The sequence below is a fragment of the Schistocerca americana genome, chromosome 2, assembly GCF_021461395.2.
Source record: "Schistocerca americana isolate TAMUIC-IGC-003095 chromosome 2, iqSchAmer2.1, whole genome shotgun sequence".
Classification (NCBI taxonomy): domain Eukaryota; kingdom Metazoa; phylum Arthropoda; class Insecta; order Orthoptera; family Acrididae; genus Schistocerca; species Schistocerca americana.
The window spans coordinates 690,717,856-690,738,001 of record NC_060120.1 but is presented as its reverse complement, the minus strand read 5'-3'; positions in this window follow the sequence as shown (position 1 = coordinate 690,738,001).

Genomic DNA, 20,146 nt, shown 5'->3' with positions numbered 1-20,146 from the left:
GTTTTGCTAGAACTACAATACTTGGCAATTTAAACACAACCAACGCGTTAAAAAAATGTCCACAGCAGTTTGTTACTGGACCATTAAAATCAAAACATAACCTAGGCATAAAATTTTTAGTTTCAAATCATTTCTTACACTAGCAAACTTTTAGCAAATGGCAATGGGAGATTCTTTCTCAGCAAATTGTTTACAATACCAGCGGCTGACCAGTGGCACCTGATGGATACAACATATTTAGGAACAGCAGCTGGCATGAAATCCACTGGTCCACACAGGTACCTTGTTAGCTTAACTTACTACGTGCAAATAAAATCTCAGAACTCTGCAACAAAAGAAACAAGTATAATTACACTTGCTGTCGCTTGGAAAAAACAGTCATGCATGCATCAAAAACTGCGTCCATGCGACGATTTACAGCATATGGAGTCACAAGTAACTGACTGTGGAATGATAAACCCTTGATAGAAAACATGACCGTCTTGGTCTATTCATACTAAAGTCCACACATTTCAGGACTCGTGCCTACAGATCGTATTCACAGTACATATATTTAAAACCCCACACTGGTGCATTAACAGGCAAACATTGACATATGATTTTGCAAAGCAACGCCAAGGCTAAAACAGTACGATTCAGTATATCAGTTAAAGAATAAGCTTCCACGAACAGTCGCTATTTAGCTGATGCGCGGTCAATGAGTCCCTTTTGATCTCGGCCATGGAACTGGACCTTCTGGTAATCGCTAAATAGTGGTGATTCTCCGACATTTCCAAATGTCTAAGGACAGACATATTTATTACATGGCAGACACATATTCAGATTTCGGGCCCCTTCCCTTAGATTCCAGCAGAGGTTTCGAAACGTCGACTTTTGAAGAAGAAATTTAAAGTGGAACATGACACGGCCTAACAATCTAGAAGGTAACCCTCCAATGAAAACGGTTACAAAAGCCTGCAGACATATGTAATAACGATACATTCAGTTATTTCTCAATGAAGCGAGTGTTCAGTTACTATTTTACGAAAAGCAGTATGCTTGTGATATTCTTATTCTAAATCACGCTTATAAGCTTGCTGAACACAGAGTATTTTCTGCAACCTCAATGTATCGTGAAACAAGTGAATATTCACAATATCGGAGAGACTTTTTGAATAAGCTGTCCAACTGGTGCTTACCTCAACTTTTATATAAATTAAAAAGTGTTGAGTTTAGGAGAAATGAATCGGCCTGGACAGAGAGTGTCCTCACTTTCTACAACGTGAAATCCGTCATACTCGAAAAATGCATACCGTCTTGGTGGCGGTTATTGCAGTGGCATACTGTCATCCAGTCCTAATATCTCTGACAGGATCATTTTAAAATGAATGAACAGGTATTTCTTGAAAAACGGTCTTTAGATTATTAAGTAGGGGGAAAGGAGGGTGGGAGTGTATACTATAGAATAGTATACTTAAGATCTCACTGACTACCTGAGACGCTAGTGTTACAGGCTAAAACAATTGCTATGTGTCCAATGTTCGGCATGAGGTAAACAGCGCTGACAGTGGTCATTTTGAGTAGTGTAGAACTGCGATTCAGTCGCTGAAACACTGCGATGTCATTCAACAGCAGTCCACGTTTCCAGCTCGTGGCACAACTCCAAAAGCAACCGTTTGTGTATTAACGCCAGCTTACGCATGGGACGGAACTTCGCTACTTCGGCTTATGCTAGGCTCAGAGCAATGGCGCGAGGTGACACAGAATCCAACAGGGAATGCATTACTTGTTCTCGGATGACAGACGCAGATGTGGTTACGATATATTTGGTGCACAGTATGGCGCTCCTTCCTTGTGGTGGTCAGATGTGGTCAACTGGATCTTTGACGACGAGCATGCCTACCTTTACGTCCCTGCCGCCGTTGGATAAGCAGCTGCAGCAGCAAGTCGTATACTCCTAGATCACTCATTTGTTACATAGTTTAATTCTTAATTTCTTTGCGTGTTTTTGGTACTTGCATTGTGTAATTCATAAATTTCGGGCGTATTATAGTATTTGAGAGTTGTAGCATCGCGTTTTAGTACCTGAATAGTGTAAAATCGCGTCTCCTTCCGCCGCCGAGCAGTGTGTCAGCAGTGCGCAAGTAGCAGCATTACTGCATTTACTAGGCAATCTTGTATTTTAATAACCGTTTAAATTTTGTGTCGATTTGTTTGCGCTCTCTGTAGATTAGTTCAGACGTTCTTTGCACAACAGTTTTTAGCATGGATAGGGACTGCAACTGCTGTGTTCGGATGCAGGCTGAGTTGGCATCCCTTTGCGCCCAGCTTCAGGCAGTGTTGGCTTCGGTCACACAGCTTGAGGCTGTTGCCAATGGGCATCACTGTGGGGGTCCGGACGGGGGTTTGTCGGGGACGCCCAGCTCGTCCCACGCATCCCCCGATCGGACTACGACTGTGGTTGCCCGGGATACTGCCCGCATTGAGGCTGATCCCTCACCTGTGGTAGAGTGGGAGATCGTCTCAAGGTGTGGCAGGGGGCGAAAGACATTCCGGAGGGCTGAACGGAAGGCCTCTCCAGTTTGTCTGACGAACCGGTTTCAGGCTCTGTCTCAGGCTGATACTGATCTTCGGCCTGACATGGCTGCTTGTCCTGTTCCAGAGGTTGCCCCTCAGTCTGCAAGATCCGGGCGGTCGCAGAGGGTGGGCTTACTGGTAGTTGGGAGCTCCAACGTCAGGCGCGTAATGGGGCCCCTTAGGGAAATGGCAGCAAGAGAGGGGAAGAAAACCAATGTGCACTCCGTGTGCATAACGGCGGGAGTCATTCCAGATGTGGAAAGGGTCCTTCCGGATGCCATGAAGGGTACAGGGTGCACCCATCTGCAGGTGGTCGCTCATGTCGGCACCAATGATGTGTGTGGCTATGGATCGGAGGAAATCCTCTCTGGCTTCCGGCGGCTATCTGATTTGGTGAAGACTGCCAGTCTCGCTAGCGGGATGAAAGCAGAGGTCACCATCTGCAGCGTCGTCGACAGGACTGACTGCGGACCTTTGGTACAGAGCCGAGTGGAGGGTCTGAATCAGAGGCTGAGACGGTTCTGCGACCGTGTGGGCTGCAGATTCCTCGACTTGCGCCATAGGGTGGTGGGGTTTAGGGTTCCGCTGGATAGGTCAGGAGTCCACTACACGCAACAAGCGGCTACACGGGTAGCAGGGGTTGTGTGGCGTGGGCTGGGCGGTTTTTTAGGTTAGATGGCCTTGGGCAAGTACAGAAAGGGCAACAGCCTCAACGGGTGCGGGGCAAAGTCAGGACATGCGGGAACCAAGCAGCAATCGGTATTGTAATTGTCAACTGTCGAAGCTGCGTTGGTAAAGTACCAGAACTTCAAACGCTGATAGAAAGCACCGAAGCTGAAATCGTTATAGGTACAGAAAGCTGGCTTAAGCCAGAGATAAATTCTGCCGAAATTTTTACAAAGGTACAGACGGTGTTTAGAAAGGATAGATTGCATGCAACCGGGGGTTGAGTGTTCGTCGCTGTTAGTAGTAGTTTATCCTGTAGTGAAGTAGAAGTGGATAGTTCCTGTGAATTATTACTGGTGGAGGTTACACTCAACAACCGAGCTAGGTTAATAATTGGCTCCTTTTACCGACCTCCCGACTCAGCAGCATTAGTGGCAGAACAACTGAGAGAAAATTTGGAATACATTTCACATAAATTTTCTCAGCATGTTATAGTCTTAGGTGGAGATTTCAATTTACCAGATATAGACTGGGACACTCAGATGTTTAGGACGGGTGGCAGGGACAGAGCATCGAGTGACATTATACTGAGTGCACTATCCGAAAATTACCTCGAGCAATTAAACAGAGAACCGACTCGTGGAGATAACATCTTGGATTTACTGATAACAAACAGACCCGAACTTTTCGACTCTGTATGTGCAGAACAGGGAATCAGTGATCATAAGGCCGTTGCAGCATCCCTGAATATGGAAGTTAATAGGAATATAAAAAAAGGGAGGAAGGTTTATCTGTTTAGCAAGAGTAATAGAAGGCAGATTTCAGACTACCTAACAGATCAAAACGAAAATTTCTGTTCCGACACTGACAATGTTGAGTGTTTATGGAAAAAGTTCAAGGCAATCGTAAAATGCGTTTTAGACAGGTACGTCACGAGTAAAACCGTGAGGGACGGGAAAAATCCACCGTGGTACAACAACAAAGTTAGGAAACTACTGCGAAAGCAAAGAGAGGTTCACTCCAAGTTTAAACGCAGCCAAAACCTCTCAGACAAACAGAAGCTAAACGATGTCAAAGTTAGCGTAAGGAGGGCTATGCGTGAAGCGTTCAGTGAATTCGAAAGTAAAATTCTATGTACCGACTTGACAGAAAATCCTCGGAAGTTCTGGTCTTACGTTAAATCAGTAAGTGGCTCGAAACAGCATATCTAGACACTCCGGCATGACGATGGCATTGAAACAGAGGATGACACGCGTAAAGCTGAAATACTAAACACCTTTTTCCAAAGCTGTTTCACAGAGGAAGGCCGCACTGCAGTTCCTTCTCTAAATCCTCGCACAAACGAAAAAATGGCTGACATCGAAATAAGTGTCCAAGGAATAGAAAAGCAACTGGAATCACTCAACAGAGGAAAGTCCACCGGACCTGACGGGATACCAATTTGATTCTACACAGAGTACGCGAAAGAACTTGCCCCCTTCTAACAGCCGTGTACCGCAAGTCTCTAGAGGAGCGGAAGGTTCCAAATGATTGGAAAAGAGCACGGGTAGTCCCAGTCTTCAAGAAGGGTCGTCGAGCAGATGCGCAAAACTATAGACCTATATCTCTGACGTCGATCTGTTGTAGAATTTTAGAACATGTTTTTTGCTCGAGTATCATGTCGTTTTTGGAAACCCAGAATCTACTATGTAGGAATCAACATGGATTCCGGAAACAGCGATCGTGTGAGACCCAACTCGCTTTATTTGTTCATGAGACCCAGAAAATATTAGATACAGGCTCCCAGGTAGATGCTATTTTTCTTGACTTCCGGATGGCGTTCGATACAGTTCCGCATTGTCGCCTGATAAACAAAGTAAGAGCCTACGGAATATCAGACCAGCTGTGTGGCTGGATGGAAGAGTTTTTAGCAAACGGAACACAGCATGTTGCTATCAATGGAGAGACGTCTACAGACGTTAAAGTAACCTCTGGCGTGCCACAGGGGAGTATTATGGGACCATTGCTTTTCACAATATATATAAATGACCTAGTAGATAGTGTCGGAAGTTCCATGCGGCTTTTCGCGGATGATGCTGTAGTATACAGAGAAGTTGCAGCATTAGAAAATTGTAGCAAAATGCAGGAAGATCTGCAGCGGATAGGCACTTGGTGCAGGGAGTGGCAACTGACCCTTAAGATAGACAAATGTAATGTATTGCGAATACATAGAAAGAAGGATCCTTTATTGTATGATTATATGATAGCGGAACAAACACTGGTAGCAGTTACTTCTGTAAAATATCTGGGAGTATGCGTGCGGAACGATTTGAAGTGGAATGATCATATAAAATTAATTGTTGGTAAGGCGGGTACCAGGTTGAGATTCATTGGGAGAGTCCTTAGAAATTGTAGTCCATCAACAAAGGAGGTGGCTTACAAAACACTCGTTCGACCTATACTTGAGTATTGCTCATCAGTGTGGGATCGGTACCAGATCGGGTTGACGGAGGAGATAGAGAAGATCCAAAGAAGAGCGGCGCGTTTCGTGAAAGGGTTATTTGGTAACCGTGATAGCGTTACGGAGATGCTTAACAAACTCAAGTGGCAGACTCTGCAAGAGAGGCGCTCTGCATCGCGGTGTTGCTTGCTCGCCAGGTTTCGAGAGGGTGCGTTTCTGGATGAGGTATCGAATATATTGCATCCCCCTACTTATACCTCCCGAGGAGATCACGAATGTAAAATTAGAGAGATTTGAGCGCGCACGGAGGCTTTCAGACAGTCGTTCTTCCCGCGAACCATACGCGACTGGAACAGGAAAGGGAGGTAATGACAGTGGCACGTAAAGTGCCCTCCGCCACACACCATTGGGTGGCTTGCGGAGTATAAATGTAGATGTAGATGTAGATGTGCAGTTCAACATCGGGCCACCGTAGGTCCCAACACCCCATAAATTTCGATACTGCACAATTCGACCACCCGACCAAATAGAGAGGATGAAGCCTCCTTCAAACTCTGTCCTATGCTAAAATCACATGCGTGTTCGTGACATATCCATTTTATTTCTAGTTATCATTCAACATCTGACACTGCTCACGCCCCTTATATACCCTACCAGGCCAAGTAACAACACTGAACTCGAATAGCACTAATACACTCTGGTGGTCGTTGTACTTGTCACAGAGGAATTGGATCTCTAATACTCGTCAACGGTGTGTACGTGTACGGAGTTACAGCGCCGTATGGCTCTTACAGCGAGCGTATGTCTCGCCTTCCGGCTCAGGTCGGCTAGAGGCTTAGCATTATAGACCCTCTGGTTCGATCCGTCGCGTGCAGGGGAAGCAGGCAATGCCCTGTTTCGTAGGGCGGGGGGACCGTGTGGAGCTCCGGCGGCTGCACGGAGGCAGAAGGTTGTTGTTGGCGAGAGTGCTTCGGTGGACTGTACTATCGGCCAGCTCGAGGTTGTTCTACGACTTTCCCGTTGTTTGAAGGGAATTCGTTGACGGTTATCACGAGTTCAAATGTTATTGCGGTATTAGGTGTCGCAACGATCATCTGGTCTGTTTCTAAATTCGTTTGGGTTGTTGGAGTTGTGATTAAATTTTCAGGTGGTTTTAAGTGCTGCACAAATCATCTACCCAACCATTTGTAGCAAATTTATCAGTGGTTTTAAGGTGCTGTAGAGATCATGTGGGCAGATGTTGAGTTCGTTTGAGATGTTGTAGTTGTTGATTGTTTTCTCATATGGGTTTAAGTACTGGATAGGTGAGCTGGGCAGACATTGTGTTCGTTAGCTTTGCAGCAGTTTGTTGCTTAAAGTTCCCAGTGGTTTTAGGTGCTGCACAGATTAGCCGGGCAGCTGTTGGCATGGTTGATGTAGCTGCTCAGCAGCTTCTGTGTTGATTAATGAAGCTGCAGGTTGACGCTGGTGGCCCTCATGACAGTTGTGAGTTGGAGGAAGCTATTGCTGATATTTACCATTCCAGACATACCGCAGTGGTAGGCATTGGACTCCACGGAAACTGTATTTCAGCGATAACGCAGTTGTCCGTTATTAGCGGATTGAAATACGTTTGTGTCGGAAGGCGTGAATGATTATAGTTTTAGAACGCTTTTCGGTATATCTTTCAGCCTTGCATCTCTCCAGTTAGTGTGAACCCCAGTGGCCCAAATGGATTGTCACTTCTGGCCGCTCATTGGATTGTTGAAATAAGTGATTGCTAAGTTGTTGTAACTGCGGTAATTCTGCAGCCTCCACTCAAGAATTGATCGGGGGATGGAGCTCGGGTTACATTACATTGACCTCCAACAATGTCTTCAGGGCACCTCGCCTTTTTTGTCAAGCAGTGTAAAAGTCAATCCTCGCCAACTTAATACATCAGTTAATTGGTAGACCCAGAGGAACACCACTGGAATAACAGCCGAAAAGTCGACTTTATAAATTTAGTGATAATTTTGAACTACGTGGCCCAGCATAGCTTTTATGTTGTGTACTTTTCTATTTATGCATAAAGCCGACGTTCTCCTTAAGAGGATCAATTTGGATTATTTTCCCTTACATCACCCATGTCTTCAGGCTACCTCGCCTTTTTTGTCAAGCAGTGTACACGTCAATCCTCGCCAACTTAAAACATCAGTTAATTGGTAGACCCAGAGGAACACCACGGGAATAACAGCCGAAAAGCCGACTTTACCAATTTAGTGATAATTTTGAACTACGTGGCCCAGCATAGCTTTTATGTTATATGCTTTTTTCTTTGCGCATAAAAGCGAGATTCTCCTTAAGAGGATCACTTTGGATTATTTTCCCTCGCATCAGTGTGGCAGGCGTCTACGTTTTATGCCAGTAATATGACTGTTACAGCTACACAGGTTTTCAGTGTTCAATAACATCGCATCCCTGTTACTTTGAAGTTATATTGTCCGGCGTACTCGGGGCGTTCTTATATAGAGTTGGCAACCTATGCAAGAAGAGGAGATCGTTCATTCGAGGATAGTGTAGCCGGTACTTTATGTGTAGCTCTTCAGTATTCGGACTAAAAGTGAGGCGTAAAAAGTTATCCCCGCCCGTATGTGATGGTGCAGAAGATTTCCCAGAAGGCCTGGAGAGGCGTATAGGAAAAGACTTAGGAGAGGCGCTAAAAATCGACGCGAAGTGCGGAGCGCCGCCGGCCAGTACAGCGGCCGTTACACCACCAGAGCGGCCCCTGCCCCTACCCCTACCCCGGCCATTCCATTTCTCTGCGCCGCGCCTCGCTATCTACTGCAGCTCGGGGCGGACCATCATATCTCGCGATGCGCTGCCTGGCTGTACAGACCGCCACGCCCTACCTGATCTCGCCCCCTCCGATAAAGCGGTCGCTTTATTGGGAGCGCCGGCGCCCGGCGGCTCGTACGATAACTACTGCGGCCACAAGCCGGAGTTAGTATACGGCAATGCAATCTCAACGAGGAACAGCAAGTGGCTCCGGCTTTGCAGCTTATCGATTTTCGTTTCCATTTTTTTAGTTATCAACCTTTCAACTGGTTTGATGTTCTTTCCTGTTTGAGCTCATCTTTTCAGCTCTATAACCGATTTCACATATTCTAATCATTGTTTGTTCCTATTAAGCACACCGGAAGAAAAACTAGTCACCCTAGAAGACACCTCGCCAATACCCTGTAACACCGCCTCCAGCTTTGGTAGTCTCAGTTCAACGAGGAAGAGAGTGTACAAGTTTTTCAGGTATGCCATTCCCGGTTTAAACACTTATTAATGCATAGATCGGGCTTATTTACCAATTTTGACGGGGTGGGGGAGTGGGTCGGGGGGGGGGGGGGGAAGGGGGGCTGTTTGCAGTATCCCAGTGCAGTACCCCAATGCAGTACTCCTGCACGATTAGGCTGTACCGCAACACATAAAGCCTTCCGGCCGGGTGCCTCGCCACGACTTGGCCGCAGAACACACGAGACTCCACGACCGCGGTCGGTAAATAACCATATTTACCGATCGACTTACAGTAAACACCGCACAATACCGCGGCGCCAGTATCAAATGGCTCTGAGCACTGTGGGACTTAACTTCCGAGGTCATTAGTCCCCCCCAGGACTTAGAACTACGTAAACCTAACTAACGTAAGGACATCACACACAGCTATGCCCGAGGCAGGATTCTAACCTGCGACCGCAGCGGTCGCGCGGTTCCAGACTGTAGCGCCTAGAACCGCTCGGCCACTCCAGCCGGCGCGCCAGTATCACTCCAGGGGGCGCCACAATAGAGAGCCTATTTCCTACTCTGGTCGCGTGCCAGCTGTGAGCTATACCTGTATGGTGATTAAAATTCTTCTAGGTATTATGCCGCATCATTGCATCCTGTATGCTTCCGCCGAACGTGTACTTAACCAACCGGCCGGCCCACAGACGGCCAGCTTACACCGACGCTTGCCATGTGCGTGTTCAGATGTAGGAGACTTGGCAGCGAAGGGGAGGATAGGTTTCAATGGTACCAAGGGCCAAACTGTGCTCTTCGTCATGAGACGTCCCTGATGCCGCAGCTACAGCTCTTCGGTGAGCCTATACAATGGAGGGATGACCTAAAGAACGTTGGCCGCAATCTTGACCCTACGCTGACTTGAAAAAAGCCGGAAGGTGCAGCAACGACTTAGCGCACTCTATCCACTCGACCCTGATGGTCGGCTCTGGCGTTGCACTCTTCCCCGCTTGTGTCTGACCCTTCAAACACACAGGAAAACACAGTAATGGCCGAGCGGCTCTAGGCGCTTCAGTCCGGAACCGCGCTGTTGCTATGGTCGCAGGTTCGAATCCTGCTTTGGGCATGGATGTGTGTCATATCCTTAGGTTACTCAGGTTTAAGTAATTCTAAGTCTACGGGACTAATGACCTCTGATGTTAAGTCCCATTGTGCTTAGAGCCATTTTATAGACAACAAGAACTATGGCTATATCTATTGTCTGGCAAAAATGTTCAGGCGAAGTCTTGGTTTAATCACTGGTATAGGACTGTCTCGTAGCGTGACTGTCGAGTTCAAGGCATGGGGCACCATGACTATCATCTGTGCTCTCCCCAGCAGATGTAGAACGTCATACTATGGACGAAATGACGACAGAGACCTGGTCTTACTTGACAGATTGTAAGGTCACCTTACTACGATAGAGCAGTCCATGACTATCGCTCAAGAGACGGCGCACCAATACAGTGAAGAAACAAATAAACAGTAATACACACTGCTGTTGGAGTAAGTGCCCAGGGGTAAAGACTGTCTCACATCCTTCACCTCCAGAAAGAGAAGGTACGCATTACTGCTAGCCAGTCGTTCCATGTATTCCAACACGAGTCGTTCTGCAAGCTCTGACATCAGCTGTCTCCGCGAGTATCCAAACCAGTATCACTGCCATTCACAGCTAGGAATGACTCTGCCTGGAGCACGGTCCCCAGTTGCTTTGCTGTCGTTCCTGGGCGGTCGTCGTCTGCCATTGACCGCAGCCTCGTGAGTCTGCTGCCTTACATTCCACCAGCTGCTATGCTATCACCGCGCAAACCGCTGCCCAATGGCCGAGCACGGCCTCGCTGGACGCCGCCTGCCCTACATAATCGACCTGCTCATCTGTCACCAGGTGCTGCAATCGCTCACCGAGGACCCCTGCCTCGCGGGAGTAGGCAGTTACGAATGCTATGAGACAATCTTACTTCAGTGATTCACTGACTTAACCTTCGTGCTAGTGGATACAGTGTAGTCATATTTCTTGTTGTCTAGAAGTGACTATTTTAATCTTCACTCCTTATTTTCCTGCATTGCATGTTCACTGAATTAATAAAATGTTGTTCATCATTATTGGTGGCACATCAATAAATGTTCTCCCCTCGTGGCGACGGACGGAAAAGTGCTGCTATGTTTTACCTGCTGTCCCAAATGGTCCCAGATATTTTCTGTGGGGTGATTAGAAACTCATGACTATGAGAGCTGAGCTTCTGGCTATTCTTCAAGCCCTTCAGTACGCCGTAAAGCGCTGGAACTGTTGACATCTGGACAGTGGAAGATCCACACATCAGCTCAGCGCTGAAACTGTTGACATCTGGATAGTGGAAGTTCCGATTATCAGAGCAGCGCTTAAACTGTTGACATGTGGATAGTGGAAGATCCACTCATCGACTCAGCGCTGAAACTGTTGACGTCTGGACAGTGGGAGATCCAATGATCCAGTAGTACATGACACCATGAATCTGATATTACAGGTCAAAATATGAGTCAGGAAGTTACTATGTGCTGAGCAGACGCACACTGCGTCGTACATGGCGTCAAGCTAGAAAAAGCAGCCATCTGTGACGGAGCGAGGGTACACATTCTGACACTAGAAAAATCGATGCTCCAGGCACTCACGAACGCTACAGGGCACCTCTCATTCAGCCATGGCAATTTCAGGTAGCATTTACATTGTACTAGCCTGGTCGCAACCCCCTTATACGATAGTTGTGAAGTAGACCATGTGAATCATGTGTTTTTGGCTGCATGAGCAGATAAAACGCTGCAAGCCACCTCCTACAACGTTTGGTGACAACCAATTGTTCTTTGCGAACATGTATCACCGTACTGTTCTGCTTGAAAAACCTGAGAACCTATCGGCTTTTATGTGTATTTTTGTCTGAAGAGCAGGGGAATCTCCAATGTGCTCTTTAATGTGTTAAAACCTTGTACGCATGTGTGATGATGGCTGTATGAGACCTGCTCAGACAAACAGTTGGCTGATTTAGTGGGCTAACCGTGGCGCGATCGGGTCAGGGGGGGGGGGGGTGTTCCAAAGAGTCTCAGACATTTTCTTCGAGTTTAATATAGGATCATTTAGCGGGCCAATCGAGACGCGATTGGGTGATTTAATGGAGAAATCAAGATGTGACGTGGTGCCGTAAAGTTATTCAAACCAGGAACGTATCCGTACAGCACAGTCAACATGGCTAGCGTGATCTTGGAAGACGGCAGCAACTGTAGCATACTGTTCACAAAGGTAGTGATAAAAGTGCAGCACTTAGTCACTGAGAATGTTATAAAAGAGATCATGGTTCATATTCACTGGAAACTGAATGAGTGGGCCAAAGTCATGGTACGAAAACAATACCCCAAACATCTTCGACTTGTCACCTGCACACTGCGGCTTAAACGCCTCACCGGGCCATCAGTACATTCGGCACCGTACATCATTTCAAAAGAACCAAATTCGCAAATCGTCGGACTTCATTCCTCGCCTCTAGTCGGCTACTGTCCGGTTTCTGGGTTGTTAGGCCCACTGAAAGCCTGTAACTTTATATGCCGCCTTGAGCAGTGATCTTTCGGAGGTACTCGACTTGAAGTGTCCAGTGCATACAGTTCCCTCCACGACGTTCATTCGAAAACTGGTTGACGCGCATTCACTGGCAGCAGCAGTACTGTCGGTTTCGAGAACGATTGTGTATGACAAAGCGTGGCGTTGAATAAGGCAACTTAATTCACGGTGTGAGCATGAGAATGTCCAAACATTAGAGCTCTTTTCTGCCATTCTGTCACGTTGACCATTTTATTGTTCTAAGTCCATTCAACGACTTCACTTCGACTATATATGTCTGCTATGAATGGTATTAAGACCATGTGATACCAGTTCTGACCATCCATAGCGCTCCCAAAGCACCTGTGCGTTCTTTGAAGGGGATAATTTATATCATGTCCAGTGAGCTTGTTTTTCTACCCTATGTGCTCCGCTTATTCCTGGATGCCGTAGCGTATGTCCTACAAACCTGTCCCTCCTTCTGGATACGATTTTTCACATGGTTCTTTCTTCACCCATTCGGTTTAGTTCTTTTGGTTTTAGTACTTTGTGAGACTACTCATGAGGACGCGCTGAATTTTTTATTTGAAAACTCTTAAAGCTTTTTAAATAAAACTAACGACATTAACGTTCTACATCATTATTCTTGATTCCTGTATACTTGCAGTCTTCTGCCGCTAGAGGGCTCCGAATTGTAGCGCGGAACATGGCTATGTCTGTCGTGAATATGTCGATGCATGGGACACATGTAATCTAGTTTCTAGCGGGCCACACATGGAGCATCCTCTCCTACAGCACGAAAATACCAGATCGCACACGAGCGCTGCGACATATGCAGCAATCCGACGCCTTGGGTTCTCTGTCATCGATCATCCTCCATACAGTTCTGACTGGGCCCTGTCCTACCTGTTTGGAAAACTTAAAGAAAACTTTCTAGGACTTCACTTTGAGAGTGATGAAGCACCGCAAGCAGAAGTGGAGGTTAGGGTTCCGTCAACAATGTCAAACATTCTGCAGTGGTGGTATCAACAAACTGGACTTTCGTTGGGGGAAATGTGTTTGTCGTCACGGCGACTGCGGTGTGAAAGAACGATATAGACAGGCAGAATAAAGATGTGGAATGTTAATAAAGTTTCTTTTATTTAAGAGTTCTTACATAAAAAATTTGGAGGTTTTACCTTTCAGCACGGCACCGTATTTTTTTTTAATGTTTCTATAACAGCATATTTCGAATCCTTCTAATTTTTTTTTCCAGTAGTGCACGTTGAGTAAAATGCTCTATTCCAGACGTACAAGTTCAGAAAACTCTTCCTCGTTTTGTATTGACTTCTGATACCACCTTCTGTGTATGCTAATTTCTTCTGATATCTACCATACGTCGGTCATCCTGCGCAATCTTACTTCCTCGATAGGAGAATTACTTCTTTTCTTCACCTAGTATGTCGTTTCCAATTTTGATTTTAAGCAAGACATTATTTTCGTTTCTGTTGTATATCGGCCTTAGGCCGCGTACGTCCGCTGCGAGACAGCACTGCACTGCAGGGTTGCCTACCTGTCGCCTGCAAGTATCTCGCTTTTGGAAATGTATTATTACAAGACGGGCATCACAAATGGTTCAAATGGCTCTGAGCTCTATGGGACTTAACTGCTGTGGTCATCAGTCCCCTAGAACTTAGAACTACTTAAACCTAACTAACCTAAGGACATCACACGCATCCATGCCTGAGGCAGGATTCGAACTTGCGACCGTAGCGGTCACGCGGTTCCAGACTGTAGCGCCTAGAACCGCACGGCCACTCCGGCCGGCACGGGCATCACATATTACGACACAGTGCTGTATACAAACAGTACATTTATAAGCCATTTCTTGCTACTCTTCTGAGCAGCGTGTGCACCAGAAAACCTGCGAGGTTGCTCTGGTATAACGCCAGTGAACTTTGTGTTTGTTTTTCTCACTTCATCACGGACGACCTTTTAGTTGTTGTTTTTGAGACAAAAGTTATTGTACAGCTACTAAAGTCTTCTGTTCCGAACTTGAGTCATATTTTAACATAGCAAGCAACCAGTTAGGAACCAAAATTTTCTTCTATTTTTCATCACCATTGCCTATATTTTGGTTATCACTGAGTCATATTCGATGTTAATTATGCTGTTCATTACTTTCGAAAGCTCTGTTAAGTCTCTTATAATTGTAAGTTGAATCCAGCGCTGTTAGAACAGAAACGCTGGACTTGGTGTATGGTACTTCTAAAACAGATGCCTTGCACACACAAATGCCTAACTCGCAAGCTATTATGCTAAATCGGCAACAGCCATCCACATTAAGGACACTGGCCACCTATTCCAGGATACAGTGAATGGTTTTCAAATGTTGCATATAATGGACGAGGGACTCCAAAATAACAGACTTATAAGAAGAACTGGAAATTTTTATTCATGACACAATACAATGTAACAGATTTATAAATGATAATCTGGAAAGTAGTAATATAAATTTCTTCGAAAAATTCGCCAATGTGGAATGCTTATTTCATTAAAATAATATAAAAAATTGTTTTTAAATTAATAAATAACCAAGAAATACTACATAATCACACGACTTAACATGTGCCATGACATAAATAACCTTACATAAAAATATTGTTTCTTCATTGTTTGTACTATATTAGCATTTAAGAGCCTTTGGAACGTCAAAATCTGAATGAGAAAATGTATCTGATGGTCTGATTATTACTAAGATTTCTGTGTCAGAGAAATATCCAGTAAAATTGTACGTAAATATGTCATTGAAATGATTTAAACATGTAACTCACTTACGGTGTAGTCTCAAATAAATGAATGCTTCAGTTCAGGTTTAAATTTCGATTCATAATCTCACTACCACACTCAGAAAATAATACTAGTCATACTTCAAATTGATCTAATAATGGCAGCATGATGCCAAAACACATCGTCCTTATAAATGCTACTAGCAACGACTTAAGCAGCAAGAATTATATCCTAAAAGGGAACTACTGAGCAATCCTTATATGCGATCAGAAGGATTACATCGTCCGCAAACCTTAGCAATGGTCTCTGTTCCCCTTGTAGTTCTATTCCTGTTCCGGAATTTTCCTTAGATTCCTTAACTGCTTATTTGACGCAAAAGTTGAATGGAGAAAAAGGAGAAATAGGATCGTAACTGTAACTCAAAGTGATCTCCTAAGAACGTCCTAAATGAGTTGTGTGGGACTACAACAGAAACACAGCCACGCGATGGATATTGAAATTATTTATGGTGTGGTTAAGAGTAGTCCCCTTGTAGCATGAAATCGCCAGCTTCCACATCAGCACGAGGTCATACTTAACCAATAGCGCTCCTATAGCGCTATTAAAGGGCGCGTTTATCAACTCCATAGGAAGTAAATATCGTTCTTTTCTCAAGACGGACATGGAGCAGCAACATGTTTCCTAGGAAAGTCTCAAAAGTGTACTGTGGATTCAATTGGAAGATTGTGATGCCTCATACACACATTCAATTGTTTGATACGTGTACTTTAATTATAGCACTGAACGACCACCAACAACAACGCATTTCCAGAGTACAGCTCTCATCTTCAGATTTTGTTCAATGAATTAGCCATTACTATTCGCGCAGACCAAGTTGGCTTAAGGCGCGGTGGCTGATGAGTGTGGGAGTGCCAGTGACCATGTGTGGTAAATGCGAGAAAAAAAGAATAAACTTCGCATTTTAGCTTGTGCCTTATGTATGCGACGGGAGACGCAGCCACAGGAATTTAATAACATTTAATAATTTTATGCTTGGAAGGTGAGGGAAGGAAGTTGGACTGAGAGGAATTAGAGATCTTCAATGAAGATAAAAGTTCTCCTTGAACAAATGATGAACGATTCAGTACATTACTGAACAGTTTTACCGATATAGTATAGATATTATCATGTTGCAATTAATTAGAGGTGACTGATATCTTTGGTCAGAGAGCTCGAGACGAGGTAGTTTTCTCAGCAATTGAGACTACCGCGTACGTTTGACTGCAGGCTCGGTGAATAACAAATCGATGGGACTCAGTGTCAAGGAACTTTGGACTGGGCGAGCAGTGGGCGGAAACAAGCGTGGTTGGTAAGCATTACACGGAGCTAGTGCTTGCAACGTGGACGGTGACAGCAGTTTAAAGTTAGGAAAACAGATAATTAGTTGACAATGTCTTAGATTTTTTATTGTAACCATGGGAGAAGACTTTTTTCAATAGATTTGTTACGTGGACAAAACGTGTAGATGAGAGCTAGGTCTTTGTAAAAGCATTGTTGATGGACGTGGAGAACAATTTATGTGACTTAATGCTATAATTTAAGTATATACAGGGTGAATCAGAAAACCACTGACAGACGTGAAGAGGCAGAAGTGTCGTAAACATGGGCTATAAAATGCATACCTTAAGAGCAATGAGCAGTTTAGAAGAGACGAGTTTCACAATAGTGAAGACGAACAAGTGCTCATAGCTCTTTAGGTATGCAGTTTGGGCTATGTTAAATGGATATTTTTTTCTTGTTTTGGACCATATTACCAATGATGAAAGTTTTTCCGTGGAGTTTTGGTTCACCCTATATAAATGTTTGTAATATTAGAAGCGTATGATATCTAAGATAATCATAAGATGAGCGGATTATCGTTCAGTATTACCTCCTGGAAATTGAAATAAGAACACCGTGAATTCATTGTCCCAGGAAGGGGAAACTTTATTGACACATTTCTGGGGTCAGATACATCACATGATCACACTGACAGAACCACAGGCACATAGACACAGGCAACAGAGCATGCACAATGTCGGCACTAGTACAGTGTATATCCACCTTTCGCAGCAATGCAGGCTGCTATTCTCCCATGGAGACGATCGTAGAGATGCTGGATGTAGTCCTGTGGAACGGCTTGCCATGCCATTTCCACCTGGCGCCTCAGTTGGACCAGCGTTCGTGCTGGACGTGCAGACCGCGTGAGACGACGCTTCATCCAGTCCCAAACATGCTCAATGGGGGACAGATCCGGAGATCTTGCTGGCCAGGGTAGTTGACTTACACCTTCTAGAGCACGTTGGGTGGCACGGGATACATGCGGACGTGCATGGTCCTGTTGGAACAGCAAGTTCCCTTGCCGGTCTAGCAATGGTAGAACGATGGGTTCGATGACGGTTTGGATGTACCGTGCACTATTCAGTGTCCCCTCGACGATCACCAGTGGTGTACGGCCAGTGTAGGAGATCGCTCCCCACACCATGATGCCGGGTGTTGGCCCTGTGTGCCTCGGTCGTATGCAGTCCTGATTGTGGCGCTCACCTGCACGGCGCCAAACACGCATACGACCATCATTGGCACCAAGGCAGAAGCGACTCTCATCGCTGAAGACGACACGTCTCCATTCGTCCCTCCATTCACGCCTGTCGCGACACCACTGGAGGCGGGCTGCACGATGTTGGGGCGTGAGCGGAAGACGGCCTAACGGTGTGTGGGACCGTAGCCCAGCTTCATGGAGACGGTTGCGAATGGTCCTCGCCGATACCCCAGGAGCAACAGTGTCCCTAATTTGCTGGGAAGTGGCGGTGCGGTCCCCTACGGCACTGCGTAGGATCCTACGGTCTTGGCGTGCATCCGTGCGTCGCTGCGGTCCGGTCCCAGGTCGACGGGCACTTGCACCTTCCGCCGACCACTGGCGACAACATCGATGTGTTGAGCAATTCGGCGGTACGTCCACCCGGCCTCCCGCATGCCCACTATACGCCCTCGCTCAAAGTCCGTCAACTGCACATACGGTTCACGTCGACGCTGTCGCGGATGCTACCAGTGTTAAAGACTGCGATGGAGCTCCGTATGCCACGGCAAACTGGCTGACACTGACGGCGGCGGTGCACAAATGCTGCGCAGCTAGCGCCATTCGACGGCCAACACCGCGGTTCCTGGTGTGTCCGCTGTGCCGTGCGTGTGATCATTGCTTGTACAGCCCTCTCGCAGTGTCCTGAGCAAGTATGGTGGTTCTGACACACCGGTGTCAATGTGTTCTTTTTTCCATTTCCAGGAGTGTATTTCACCTACACAGAGACACACAAAATTCAAGAATATTATCTATACTGAACGGGGCACTCACTAATTTATCTTCCAAATATTTAAAATGTAGAATGACCTTGAAATGATTTAATAACTTGAAATCACAATAACATGACTCCCAGGAGGTGTGCAATGACACTCAATTTCGTATAGTGTACACAATACACGAAAATTCTTCCTTCTCTACTAAAGTATACGGATCTCTTCTCGTAGATGCGACACATAATTTACGTTTTAACTTCGGTAAAATTTAAGCAGATATCAGAAATCAATTAAGACATGAACATGTATTACTTAGGTGGTACAAAAATATATACATGGCGGGACCAGTGTCACAATTTCTTTCAGTAAACGTAATCGTTTAGTTTCATATAGGAATCTGCAAGGCATCAAAATGAAATGTAAATATGTACGATGTGATATAGAGTGGAATGTGCAAATAAATTAAGCTGCGCTTATAAGTCCCAGCCTAGCTACCGGCTCGGAAGCCGCGCCACATTCCAAAACAATCGTCAGAACTGTGTGACACTCATGACGTTGTCATCAGTGCTACTCATTTTACTCGCAGAAATTTAAGCTGTGCTCTTGGATCTGATCATGTCAATAACCGCCAAATATTCCGAAAAAACCACATAAATCATACACTAAGCACAAATGCCACACTACAAATCGAATTTATCGGATTTTTCTTTCACAAAACAGTATTCCACAACAAATCGCGTTTAGTTCATACATTTCCCACAGGTGAAGCTACATCTGCATCGATGAGCAAACTAGTTCATGCATTATCCGAAAAATGTTTAAACCTTTTCTCCCGGTTTAGTGTTGACGTTTTTCCTTAACTCGGTCTATACTTGAGACAAGACATATTCATCAATATAATAAATTAACATGGTCTTTAACATAAAGCGAGAGGAGAAGACGACTGTGAGACCAGGTGACTTTAGAGCCTAGGAAATTGTACAAATCTACGGATGCGCCCTCCATAAAGGAATGTTTTATTTAATGCATTTGAATTTTTTCAGTCATATGTAGCACTTTATACAGTTTAAGTTAAAAGTGTACAAGGTTTAATTCAGTGGCAGCGGCGGTCGCTCTCGATTCCCTGCTTCTTCGTTGCTAGAATTTGATCATATCTATGGCTTAGGAATTGCTACCATTTCCTACAAACAGAGTATCATGCCCGGAGTAATGGAAAAATACACATTTTCAACCATTCTTGAACGACCGGGTAGAAAGAATTAATCCACAGTTCTTAACTGATCTGTACTGCGCTCAGCGTTCAGCGCTGAAACTACTGACGTCTGGACAGTGGGAGATCCAATGATCCAGTAGTACATTACACCATGAATCTGATATTACAGGTCAAAATATGAGTCAGGAAGTTACTATGTGCTGAGCAGACGCACACTGCGTCGTACATGGCGTCAAGCTAGAAAAAGCAGCCATCTGTGACGGAGCGAGGGTACACATTCTGACACTAGAAAAATCGATGCTCCAGGCACTCACGAACGCTACAGGGCACCTCTCATTCAGCCATGGCAATTTCAGGTAGC